Source organism: Castanea sativa, chromosome 12 (genome assembly GCF_040712315.1).
Source record: "Castanea sativa cultivar Marrone di Chiusa Pesio chromosome 12, ASM4071231v1".
Lineage (NCBI taxonomy): Eukaryota > Viridiplantae > Streptophyta > Magnoliopsida > Fagales > Fagaceae > Castanea > Castanea sativa.
Window position 1 is genome coordinate 17129895 of NC_134024.1, and position 13736 is coordinate 17143630.

At 35.6% G+C, this 13736-nt stretch overlaps 1 pseudogene; it reads right to left on the reverse strand.

The window, feature by feature from the left end:
* Positions 1 to 11229: 11229 nt before the first annotated feature.
* On the reverse strand, positions 11230 to 12402 carry LOC142619304 (aspartic proteinase CDR1-like; annotated as a pseudogene).
* Between the last annotated feature and the right edge of the window lie 1334 nt (positions 12403 to 13736).

The window sequence follows — 13736 nt, forward strand, 5'->3', positions numbered from 1 at the left end:
TGATATCGGCTGACCATGGCAATTGAATAACAAATATCTGGTCTAGTACAAAGCATGGCATACATGAGACTTCCCACTGCAGAAGCATAAGGAACTTGTCTCATCATATTTTCTTCCTCTTGAGTCTTAGGCCTTTGGTCATCAGACAAAGGAACTCCATGTCTAAAAGGAAGCAATCTTTTCTTGGAGTTTTGCATGCTAAACCGTTCTAGAACTTTATCTATATATCCAGCTTGTGATAAGCCTAACATCTTATTCTTGCGATCTCGCCAAAGCTTGATCCCTAAAATAAAGTTAGCCTCACCCAAGTCCTTCATATCAAATTGGCTTGACAACCAAACTTTAACCGATAACATTACCCCTACATCATTCCCAATGAGTAGAATATCATCAACATAAAGCACTAGGAACATTACTACTTTGTCTCGATGTCTTTTGTACGCACATGGTTCATCAAGATTTTGTTCAAAACCAAATGACTTGATTGCTTGATCAAATCTGATGTTCCATGACCTGGATGCTTGTTTAAGTCCATAAATGGACCTATTCAACTTGCATACCATATACTCTTGGTTCTTTGCTATGAAACCTTCTGGTTGCAACATGTATATTTCTTCTTCAAGATTGCCATTAAGAAATGCAGTCTTGACATCCATTTGCCAAATCTCATAATCATAATGAGTAGCAATGGATAAGAGAATTCTGATAGATTTAAGCATGGCTACTGGCGAAAAAGTTTCAGCATAATCAATACCTTCTTTTTGTGTATACCCTTTCGCCACTAGTCTTGCTTTAAAGGTTTCAACCTTTCCATCTATCCCTCTCTTTCTCTTGTAAACCCATTTGCAACCAACAGGTTTAATGCCGTTAGGCGCCTTTACAAGATCCCATACATGATTGGAATCCATAGAATCCAATTCAGATTTCATAGCTTGGACCCAATGATATGCATCTATATCATTCATTGCTTCATCATAAGTGTAAGGATCCGATTCAGCCTCTTCTGAGATAGCCTCATAAGTTTCTCCCAAACCTATGAATCTTATAAGAGGCCGAACAATTCTCCCACTACGACGAGGCACCTGTGTACTAGACATCTCATGAGTAGTATCTTGTGGTGTATCTAATACAGTCACATCATCCCTAGTTTCATCCATTGGTTGTTCAACTATCGGTTCATTCATTTCAGCCAAGACAACTCTACTTCTAGGAGTAAAATTATTCATATAGTCATTTTTCAAGAATTTGACATTTGTGCTAACAAACACTTTATTATCCTTATGACTATAGAATAAACCTCCAACTGTTCTGTTTGGATACCCTACAAAAAATACCACTTCTGTTTTAGACTGTAACTTGTCAGACTTTCCTTTCAACACACGTGCTGGACAACCCCAAATGTGGAGATGTCTCATACTAGGCTTACGCCCATTCCACAACTCTACAGGTGTTTTAGGAATAGACTTCGAAGGTACTAAATTCAGAAGATACATTGCAATATTTAAGGCATATCCCAAAAAGAAATTGGTAGAGTCGAATAACTCAACATGGACCTAACCATATCAAAAGAGTCCTATTCCTTCTTTCTGCTACACCATTTTGTTGTGGAGTTCTAGGTACAGTCAACTGGGATATAATCCCATTTTCAGTCAAGTAATCCTTGAAATCACCAAGAAGGTATTCGCCACCTTGATCAGATCGAATGGCCTTTATGTGTTTACCCAATTGATTTTCAACTTCAGCCCTAAACTCTTTGAACTTTTCAAAAGCTTCGGACTTCCGTTTCATTAGGTACACATAACCAAATCTCGAGTAATCATCAGTGAAAGTAATGAAATACTCATAACCACCTCTTGCTTGGATTGACATAGGACCACATACATTTGAATGTACTAGTTCTAGCAGATCTTGGGCTCTTCTACCCTTTGCATTAAAAGGTCATTTGGTCATCTTACCTTCCAAACAAGATTCGCAAACTGGAAAACCATCAAAGTCCATGGGCTGTAAAAGTCCATCTTTGATTAGTCTTTGAATCCTACTTGAATTAATATGACCTAAACGCAAGTGCCATAGATATGCATCATTAGTAGAAGGAAACTTTCTCTTTAATGATTTCACATGAGAGTTACTATCTAATTCAGAATTGTATAATTCATGCTTATCAGGATTTAAAATATAAAGACCATCCACAATATTGCCAGAACAGATAAACACTTTATCCTTCTTTATTACAACATTGTCTTTCAGGATAACATAATATCCATGTTTACCTAAGTAAGTTGCAGAAATTAAATTCCTACGAACATTAGGTACATACAAACAGTCTTCCAATATTAAAACTCTAGACTTAAAACACAAATTAAACACTCCAATAGCTTCAACCGGAATCTTGCTCCCATCAGCCAAAGTAAGAAATAGTTCTCCCTCATTCAACTTTCTGGTCTTCTGGAACCCCTGCAAAGAATTGCAGATATGATTAGTACAACCTGAATCCACACACCAGGAATCTGTTGGATTCTGTACCAAACATATTTCAAGAAGAAATGAACTTTTCATACCTTTATTCTTGGCAGCCTTGAATGTTGGACAATTCCTCTTCCAATGTCCTTTCTCACCACAAATGGAAACAGTTTCCTTTGGTTTTCTTTCCTTTGTTGGCAACCCCTAAGGCAATTTGTTTACCATCTTTCTTAGTGAATTCCTTCTTCTTCTTCTTCTTACCCTTGCCTTTCGACTTAAGTTGAGGAGTAGAAGCTTCACCCACATTAGCTTCAACACTAGAAGTACCAAGGATGTCTTTCGCCGCCACTAACTCATTCATTAATTCAGACAAAGAATAAATCTTTTTGTTCATATTATAATTGAGTCTGAATTCCTTGAATGATTCTGGTAGTGACTGGAGTATCATATCCACTTGGGATTCTCCATCAATGTCGGCACCTAAAACTTCTAATGTGTTCAGATTAGCAATCATCCTAAGACAATGCTCCCTCATTGAACTTCCTACAGCCATTTTGGTATTATAAATTTGCCTCATGGTTTCCTGCCTTGCAGAACGGCCTTGCTCACCAAACATCTCCTTCAGACTATGTATTATGTCCGATGCAAGTTCTACATCCTGCATTTGATGCTGTAGAACATTTGAGATAGATGCTAGGATGTAGCACTTGGCCATCTCATTAGATTTCTGCCAACGATCATATCGTTGTTTTTCCTCAAGAGGAGCATCTAATGAAGGAAAGTTAGGACATGGTTGAGTAAGCACATATTTGTGCTCTTCAGTAGTAAGAACAATGTCCAAATTTCTTTTCCAATCAACATAGTTGGATCCAGTCAGTTTGTTTTGGTTAAGCATAGAAACAAGTGGGCTAAATGATGCCATGACAAAATCTGAAAATAATAAACATGAATATAATAAGTAAATTGGACATTATCAATTTAGCATAAAAGCATATAATATGGAACCTTAATAAAACCATAAAATAATATATGCAACGACAACTCAATCTCATATTCAATATCCCTCAGCATAGAGTGAAGATAAAATACTATGATTGATTGAGAACTATTCTCATTATTAGTGCTATCGTGATAACTCTTATCAAACACTAATAATATGCCGTTTTACATTTAGCCTCTAAGTAATAATAGTAAGAACTTAGCCTAGAGGATACTATAATACTTAGTCTAGTGTATACCATTGTCTAGAATTATGTGTAACCACATTTCATCCTTTTAACAGGCATATTTTGTAGTACCATGATAAAACACCCTCTGCGTGGAATGCAAAGCTCGAAGCTAAGACAAGGTGTTTATCAAACCACTATAAACCAAGAAATTCAATCTTGTAGGACCATGAAATAAATACTCTCCGCATGGAATGCTAAACTCGAGGCAAAGACAAAGTATATATTTCACACTACTATGAACCAACATTGGAGGCCGTGAGATCCAACCCTTGAATCTCTCTCCCACTAGATATTTTAAAATAAAGGTTTTTAAGATCAAGAATAATAATAATGCTAGACACGTGAAAAAATATAATCCTAATCTCATTAGGAATAAATTTCATTAAACTAGTATTAATATATATAAATATATATATATATATATAACGTAATAAAAACTCATATATTAGAAAACTATATTATATTATATATATAATATAATATATAATATATGATTATTATATTATATTATATATATAACTATTGTACTTTTAGATGGTAGAATCTTACATACACGGATTCTATATTTCTCCATGGCATAAAGGACAAAAGATGCATATATGATAGAAGCCATGCATTGAATGCCAAAAGACAAAGTCACGTACAAGGCAAAACTAACATGCGGATTCAAAAGCCATGCATACGTACCAATTGGAAGTTAATATGCGGATTCAATACGTGCAATCCGTACCAATTGGAAGTTTATATATTCAAAACCGCTATTCAAAATATATATATTCGTACCAATTGGAAGACACAGCACAAAAAACAATCTCACTTGCAAAATATATATATATATATATATATATATATATATATATATATATATATTACAAACTAAGATTTTCATTCCATCCGTGCACTCTTGGTGTCATGCAAAACAATATATCGCATTTATTGATCAATGCACACAAGGTTTATGGAATAATATCTTTATGCAGAAATTTAAAACATAAAGATAACGGTTTTCTTAAATTCTAAAATTCAATCACATGCTATACAATCATGATATGAAAACCTGGCTCTAATACCAATTGAAGGAAAAATTCTGGTTTTGTATCTCATACAAAACCCACAGCGGAAGCAACGAACTAGGATCTATTTCATTCATGATTGATAACGTGCACTACATAAATTTCAGAATTTAAGAACAAGATAGCATACCTTGGTATGGAGAAATTCAAAACAAAGATTAGAAGCACTTGAGAACACTTTTAATCTTCACTCCAATTCCACTTTACGCCCAAAATGTGTGGTCTCTCAATCAGTTTTTCAAAGGGAGAATGAAAGTGTGTCTCACACTCTCTCACACACCGTTTCTTTTTCTTTTCTAATCTCTTCAAAAAAAAATTCTATATGTTTCTCCCTTTATAACCAACTGATTATCTAATTGGGCTGGCCTATTGGGCCTTTCCAATTGGGCTTTAGTGTGTGGCTTGGAGTGGGACCAAAAGGGACCAATAAGACACTAGCTCCAATGGGTCTTGGGCTTTTCCGTCAACTCTTGACAAGTCCAAAGTTACCATTAATTATATTTAATACCACTATATAAATATAATTGCACTCTAGGCCTTATTAATAAATTATATCCCAAGACTTTATTATACACGTAACCCCTTCATAAAATATTCGTAGTAACACAAAGTCATAAATGTAGACTGTCACTTTGTAAATTACTACATCTTATCCTTGAGTACCCAGTTTAATTCTTTAAAGTTATTCATTATATATTTATGAAATCCAATTTCATAAATATATACTTTAGTAATTTCTTACTAAAGTGGTTAGGCCTAACTCTCTAAATAACTGAAACCATTAAACTTATCTCAAGGGAATATTTTATATCTCCATCAAGAGACTATGAATTCCATCTTAAGAATATATTTTCCATCAACACTAAATGTAGCTGCCCAACATACTGAGGTTTTGACCGTCACTTCAGGTCTCACTCCTGATATATCAAAGCAACCTACACTTCATGATCAGGTCCATTATTCTCTCAGGATTATGAGTTCATGCAAATAGAAGTCGTGAGATTTATTATTCATTTGACAGTCTTTAGGAGAATAATAAATCTCACAACGGTCCTGTTCAATATGTCTTAACTCTTAAAACATATCAACATATCAACTAGAAGTCTCCACTTCCATGATCAAGACAAATCATCTTAGTTGATACGTTATAGTATTCGCAGATGAAATGCCTAATTTCATCACCGACTACGAACTATAAATTCTAAGTTTACAAAGAACTTGTGATTTACATCTTCTGTGACTTTTCACATAAATCACATACAATGCATCTCATGGACTATATGATAATGTCCTATATTCATGTTACCATTATTTTAGATAATAATAAAATAACTTTATCAAACACAATATTAAGTCATACATCATGTCATACATCATGTCATACATAATGTCATACATAATATCATACATAGCATCATGCAATAGGATTTAAGGGCACAAATCCTAACATCATGTTGCTTTCGAACTTGAACAGTTTCAATTCTTCCCCCTCACCACCGGTTCAAGGCTTTGCTTAAAAGAAAGGTTTTTCCAAGGTGTGGAAGGAAAAGGGTTCCAAGTGAATTAGTCACTTTTTCTCTCTCCCCTTCTTGTTTTTGGTTTTGTATTACTTGTATGTTTTGCTTTACTATTTTGAGTCAGTCTAGTTTTATGCATTGCTTTGTTTTGTTTAACATGTTTTTGTTTAGTTTTTTTTTTTTTCAATTTTGCTTTGTTTTGTTTTTCATATAAAATAAAAAAAAAATTGAAAAATTAGAAAAATACAAAAACAGTGTGTGTTTGTGTACATTGGTACTTGTGTACCTTGGATGACCATTGAAACAAAGTTTTCTAAACTTTGTGTCAATTGTAGCTTAGATGGGCATCTTTGTGTACAACTAAGCAAGTGAGCTTAGTGGCTCATGTTTGTGATGAGTAAGGTTAAGTTATCTCTTGTACTTAACACTAGTATCACTCTTTTTGACGGGAAGGACTAAAAAATCTTAAGAGAAATGCATAAATAACCATCTCACCACTGTTGCCCGCCAATTATGAAATGACATCTGTATGCTTCAGCATAGCAAAAACGTAATGTCAAAAAGCTTAACATAATTGGGTATTTATTTTCTATCTCTTATATGCCCATGCATGGTATGCTTAAAAGAAAAAATATGCAAAGAAAAATAAAAGCAAAAAGATCAAAATGATTTATATATGATTGCAAGCGTGTATTATAGGAGATGTGGGAGTTATAGGATGCACTTCGAATGTGATAGTTCCCATCAAACAGTTATGATTGTGTGTAAGTTAAAGTAATTTTGTCATATCTCAAATCGTCATATATGTGTACACTTATGCAATCTTGCGATATTTTTCACACACAACACGCAATATTCTTTGCTACTTTTGATACATGTGTAGGTACAATGTGGTTTGGCCATCAAAAGGTTTATATGTGTTAGTGTATGCTCACTAAACTATCTTAACTTGTTTTCTGAAATATAAAATTGGTTAGACTTGTTTAGTTAGTGTGTGTGTGTGTGTGTGTGTTTTGGGATCTATGTGCTTCACAATGTTTGTTGAGAGAAGTTTTTGAGAGATCAAAATGTTGGTTGGATCCTTGGTTGAGTTACATATTTGATTGCATTCATGTCTGTGTTTTTCTCTTCTTTGAAAAACTGTTTTAAGCATCTTGACATCTCTTGACACCTGGCTTATCTATCGAGCTCATCAGTTGTCTTTTATTGCAATCTCGACACCTTTCGACAGCTAGGTCAATCGATCGAGAATCTTTTTGTCCCCTCGATAGCTCCTTGACAGATCCTTGATCCATTAAGCTTTGCCTTGGACACCTCTCGATAGATGCATCTGTCAAACCCTTTAAATCTTGACACCTCTCGATCTGTCGAGAATTACTGGGGTTCTATATAAAGGGTCTTTACGATTCTGATCTCACTTTCCTCGATCTCTCTCGCCTACTCTCAACTATTTCATGCATTGCATCTCATTTGCATTTTAATTATATTGTCATGCATTTTAGATGTGTGCTATATATGCTCTCTAATTGTGTGCTAGTAGGATTGGATTGGGCTAAGCCCATGATGCAACTACCTTTGCGTGTCACATGTTCATGCATTCCCATACACATGTTCTTTCTTTTCAATATATTTTAATATATTTGAACTGCTTGGGACTAATCTGATTGTCTTTTTCTCCCTTTCTCTTTCTCTTCTGTTTGCGTTAGTCTGCTTCTATAGCACCCAAATGTAAATCTACTCCGTCCCGAAACCCTCTACATTTCGGGGCATCCACTTTTTTTGATCCTACTCCCTTTCACCTCCGGTTCCGTGTGAGAAGGCCAAATTGGACCTCTTTGAGAACTTTTCATGACAAGGCATTCATTTGGAACGCCAAGGCATTTTTTCGGACTTCTCCAACACTAACCTACCCACTTTCATTCACAGTAGGGGTTGGGAGTCACTGTGTGACATCTCGGTCACTTGTCCATCCATGCTGATCTAGGAGTTCTACTCCAACATGCATGAATTTGATTATTCAGTATCTTAGTTTTCCACTCATGTTTGAGGTATGGGCATCATGGTCACTCTAGTTCTTGTAGCCGACATGCTCTATGTCCTTAGGGTAGCGCATCTGGACTACCCTGGTTGTGATCGTCTTAAGATTCTGTCTAAAGACGAGCTTATGTCTTCTTTCTGTGAGCGCCCTTCTGATTGGGGTGGGCGTTAATTCACTTACTATTCGACCTTTGCTAAAGGTCCTAGGTTCATGAAAATGGTCATGACTTTTATGTTACATTTCTTATCTCATTATAACTCTATTACAGAGCCCTGTGCTCGGTTTTTGCTTTCCCTTCTTGAGCATCTTAGTATAGATCTTCCTTCCCATTTCATTCTTTCTCTTATAGATGTGTATAGGGATACGGTGACCCGTGATAACCTCATCTTCCCTTCTACTATCACGAGGCTCTTACGCCATTTTTCTGTTCCCTTCCCCGTGTCCGACCACTTTTCTACTATGGGTGCTATAGATGCCGCTACCGTTAAATGGAGTGAGGCACAATTTCGGTCAAGGTGGTTCGGGTTAGTAGCTCCTCCCACTCCTTCAGCTCCATCCACATTCGCTCCCTCATCTTCTACGAGCGGTATGACTCTCGAGGACATAATGGCGTAGCTTTAGCGCATGGATGCTCGCCTTGACACTCTCAGTGATGAGTTGTGTCAGGTGAACACCTGTGTAGGTCGCATTGTACGACAACAGGCGGTCATGGGTGGCTTCGTTGCTTCTCCTCCACCTACTCTAGAGGCTTCTGAGGATGAGGATGATGTTGATGCTACTGCTTCTGAGGATGAGGATGATTGCGATGCTAGCTCTTCTAGTGCTGACGAAATGTCTACTTGACACTCTTACCCTTTGTCACTCGTGACAAAAAGGGAGAGTAGTTTTGGTTATGAGAGTAGTCATAGTTAGGGGGAGAGATAGTATAGGAGATTTTGAGATTTTGTCAGGGAGAGTGTTGATATTGAGAGATGTAGTGAGGATACTTGTATCTTTTCTTTTCTTTCTACTTTAGATACATTATCACTTGTACATGGGTTTTGTGACCATTTTTTTTGACATACATTGTACTTATCTTCTTTATATGTTGTTGCATGCATGTTTTTCACCTACCCTTACATGTGTTGTTTCTTTTCTCTCTTTATGCACATGCTTCTTATATATTGTATGCAATCTTCTATTTTTGTTTCACACAAAGATGCCTTGATAAGTTTTGTTTAAGTGTTTCGGAAATACAGGTTGTTAAAGTCTACTTGCCATGAACTCTCTTCTTACAAAGTTTTTCAAGAGTTTGTGTTAGGATAGATTTTATTGTATTCAACAAGTGAAAATGAGTTAAGTGGTTTATGATTTCTCTCATATGTTCATTTGTTTGTTGTGGTTTTGTCACGGATTGCCAAAAAGGGAGATTGTTAGTATAATATTTTTTTAAAATATTCTCAAGATCATATATATATATATATATATATATATATATATATATATATATATATAAGGATTGCTTCTGTGTAACAAAGGTGGTTTTCCCATAAGAATTCAAACTCCTTTATCCTAGTCAGACTAAACTCCATACAAATCCCATCTACTAAGCCATATGGATCTAGCTCAAGGAACTCATGTCCAACTTGGGCCCAACCCCCTCTCACTTATTGGGCTGAGCCCACTCTTCTGCACCAACAAAAAAAAAAAAAAAATCATGTGGAGCTTCTGCTAACTTTTTGCACATCAAGCAATTTTCTAAGATATTTGTGTAACCAAAATTGTTTCAAAAAAGAGAGATATTTCATCACATATGCATAGTTACATCGATCAAGACAATCACACTTTCAGTTACGGTAATAACTTAGGGGCTGTTTCGTTATTTTGTTTAAACAACAGTTTTTAGTATTTAAACAATAATAATACTTTTGACACGTATTATTATAACATTCAAATACGTATTTTCACAACATTGAAAACTGAACAACAATACTTAAACAATCCTTAATAGCTATTATCTGTGTGCAGGAGAAAATAATTACCATGGTTTTGATTTTTAGTTCCCTCTTTTTGTTCCTCCTTCTCTTAAACATTACCAAGGTTTTGATTTGAGTTATATTTGAATTTGTAGTATATCTTTATGTTAGAACCGCATCTCCTCTAGTGCCTATTTTTTATTTTAAGAGTGCATTTGGATACCGCTTATTTTGCTAAAAACTGAAAACTGAAAACATTGTAGCAAAATAATTTTTAAATGTGTGAATAGTGTCGTGAGACCCATTTTTAATGAAAAAGTTGCTGAAAAAAGAGGTTTTTGGGTTTTGTCAATAGTGCACGAGACCCACCGATGCCATAAAGCCACTGAAACGCACTTTTCCAAAAAAAAGAAAAAAAAAAAAAAGAAAATGCAAACTTGGATACCGCATGAAACGCGGGATCCAAACGCTCACTAAAATGTTTAAAAAAAATTATAAATTAAGGATCAGCTCAAGTTCTAGATTAAAAGGCCCTAACTTTCAAATCTAAACAATTTAAATTTTATCGGTTTATATTTACCTACTTGAGGGAGAACACATTTGAATTCAGCAACAAAATGACATTCAACACAATAATAAACGGGGAACAGTGGATCTCTTTCTTCCTCACAAGCAAGATAATAGAATTCTTCTATCTCGTCTTCCACTTCCTCCTCAACAGGTAAATTTGTAAGAAAGGAGGGATTTATAATATGACCTTTGTGTTTAATGGTGTATAGCATGGGACCATAGAGAAGATGAAGATTGAGATCACATTCTAGACAAGTGAAGGCATGTGATTCACAAATACTGGAATTGCAAGCACGCACTTAAGTTCATTAATTATTTTTTATATAAAAAGTATGAATAGGTATATATCTTTCATTGATCATATAGGTTACATGAAAGTGCCAAACTCTACAGTTTGGTGCAATCAGTCGACTTGAAGGAGACCATCCTTGTTTCAAAGTCAAACCCAATCAAAAAATTTGCTTGAACATAGTTGCCACATATTCCTTGGTTATGGTCGCCCCTATATGCCACATCTGTATTTACAGTATTTGTAATTCCAAAGCAGTAATATTAATATTCTTTAAGCGGTTGATTGAAAGTTTGTATAGGCTTTAACTCCACATCTGCACCTTCAAAATGGACAGTCAATATTGGTCCATTTTCATTAGTAATTTTAGTTCTATAGCAAAGCCATGTCCCCAAATTAGGGTCATTCTTAATGGGAACAATTGAAATCTACTTCTTCACTTCCACCTCTAAGCGATTATAAAAATCTGGAGGCAAAGCAAACATTGGTGATCCTGAATCGATACACATGTTGCCCTTAGAAGCCTTACCTAAAGAGTTAAAGGACACATATGTGTCTCCAACACTAATTCCTTCTAGTGTCCCAAAATATTGATCTCCAACTACAAATGGTGTTGAAACCACACCATCACCCACAACTTCACTTCCATTGCCAAAACTTATCTTGCTTGTAATACTAGTATCAATATATTCAGTACCACGTGGCAACAAGTAATAAGAAAACCTCTTGCCACCAATTTGTGAAACAAAGGACAAAGGCCATGATCCTAACCCAATAGTTGCTTGGACATCGGAATGGAGGGTATTGTTGTGTCCACATCCAAAAGCAATGTCAAAGGAAATCGCTTGTCCAGAGGTAGAAGTGATGGTGGCTTTTTCTTTGGCCAGAACACCTTGGGCTAAACCACTTGAATATCCATAGCTATAAATGCAAATATTTTGAGGAGAAAAATGGCCACCGTCCAATACTTGACATTTTTCTGAATGACAAGAAATTTCACTATATGTGGAGGACTTTTTAGGATTGAACAGGGGATGAATCTGTTTGAAGCAGTTGTCATTACAAGGTACACATGGTGTCCACACAAGGTTACTACCTGTATTGGCGGTGCCATAGATGTCTACTGGTGGAGTGCCAATTGAGACCTTCGTGAGATGCTAAACGTTGAGTGGTGTTAATTGTGCTTAGGGGACATTATGAGCTGTAACCAAAAGACCTATAAGATAATATGAGAGAAGGAAGCATAGATGAAATAGGACACCGCTTGCCATTGAATTTGGAGAGTGTCACACGATGAAACAATATTGGCTATAAGAAAGGTTTTTATATACACAATTAAACCGAACTTTCCATGTCCAGCCTAATGATTACTTGATTGCACCATTATATGAATGGCATCAAATGTACAACTAGAAACTGGAAATTTTAATAACCACCAAAACTAGCTTCTTTTAACAAAATTTAAAACAAATATTGTAATGAATGAAATAATACCAATATATCATAACATATCTCTTGTTTCGCTAAAGAATAGGTCATCAATTCTTATTTAATTTTTCCAAACAAAAGCCTTATTTAAGAATAAATTTGGTTAGCTAGGCCCCTCGTTTTTTCATGGCAAATGCACCTCTTTTTTTATTATTTTTTATTTTATGAAAATATAATTTATTTTTTGGTATAATTACAATAAACCCACCTGTGGTTAGGCCCATTTTCACTTTGCCTACCCGTGGTTCAATCATTTACACTTTGCCCATTTGAGATTTGCTCTGTTAAGGATCCGTTACCTACCTCTCCATTTGCCATTAAATAAACACATTTTTAGACGAAAACAAACATAAAACAAATAAAAAAAAACCAAGGTTTCCAATTTTTACAAAAAAAAAAAAAAAGGTATGAACATTAGAAAGGTATGAACACCACTAGTGTCTTGTTTTCTTTACAATAGGAAATGATCTAATCTAACACAAGTTGAAGAGCATTAAATCTAATTTAATTAAAATTTTATAATTGAAAAACATTTCTTAATGTTCTTCAACTTGTTCTTCATTTACAATTGGTTCTTTGAATTCTTCACGTTCTTCTCCAAATTCTAACACAATCAAAACCAAATTCTTAGCAAATCAAACCCATAAACCTAGTAAACAAACCAACCCAGATCAAGAAACCAATCACAACAAACCCAAAAAAACACAATCAAACCCAGATCAAACCCAGACCAACACAATCAAACATAAAATCACACCCAGATCCCACCACCATTGATCAACACAATCAAAACACCACCACCCCACCACCCCGCTGACCAAACCAAAGATCCACCCCACTAATTAGTCACCAAACCCACCGAACCAATCACCGAAACCAGTCAACAAACCCAAGCCAACAAAGTAACCAAAACCACTACCACCATCGTTGATCAAAAAAGAGAGAGGAAGAGGGATTTCGCAATCATCAACGGACCGGGTGGAGGCCAAGATCGAGCTCCATTTTGGCGGAGATGGAGGCTAAGATTGAGCTCCATTCTCTCTAAACCACTGTCGGTCCTTTCCTGGATTTGCTCCAAACCGCCGAGACAGAGGTTGACACCGAGATGAATGCGAGA